We start from the raw sequence: 670 nt of genomic DNA, 5'->3' as shown, positions 1-670 counted from the left end.
AAATTACCCTGCTGTATTTTGTCATCATTTTTCATACAGATTTGCACAGTGTCACAATAGGCTTTTGGTAACAGTTGCAAAGGAACTAGAGAAAACTGACCCAAAGTGGATCTCAAAGATATTATTGCCCTCAAAATGCTCTGATAACAAGAAAAAAAATCGTGTTTTTATTTTCTGTCTGCGGTGTTAAAATCTATCCAGGGATGGGATGATATAAATTCCCCAAAATAAAACATTACGGCTTAACTTTCCCCATGCTCCTCTAAAAAGACAAATTGTTGTTTACAATGCAATCTCTTGAATTCGCTAAATGGTCTTTCAAATAAACATTTTGAGAAGTGGGTCTCCCAGGTGCTTGTAAACTCCTCCAGTCCCTTAATGAATATATCAGTATGACTTCATGATAACTGGACAGAAAATGAAAAACGTGATGTGTAGCAAAGTCGGCTGAGGCGGGTTGAACAGATACCCACTTTGTAATTCTAGCGTCACAGTGATCTTGAGAAATAGCAAGTGAGACCTAAAGCAAATAGAATTCCACCTTTACCAATCCAACATTTATTCCCCCTATTTTCTTACTAACAGAATTCTGCTTTTGCTGGAAGAGGCAATATGCCCAACTAAAAACTATATTTCCCAGTCTCTCCTGCTGATAGGGTGACCAGGTGGA

This window comes from Pteropus alecto, unplaced genomic scaffold (genome assembly GCF_000325575.1).
Source record: "Pteropus alecto unplaced genomic scaffold, ASM32557v1 scaffold23, whole genome shotgun sequence".
Lineage (NCBI taxonomy): Eukaryota > Metazoa > Chordata > Mammalia > Chiroptera > Pteropodidae > Pteropus > Pteropus alecto.
This window is presented reverse-complemented; position numbering follows the sequence as displayed.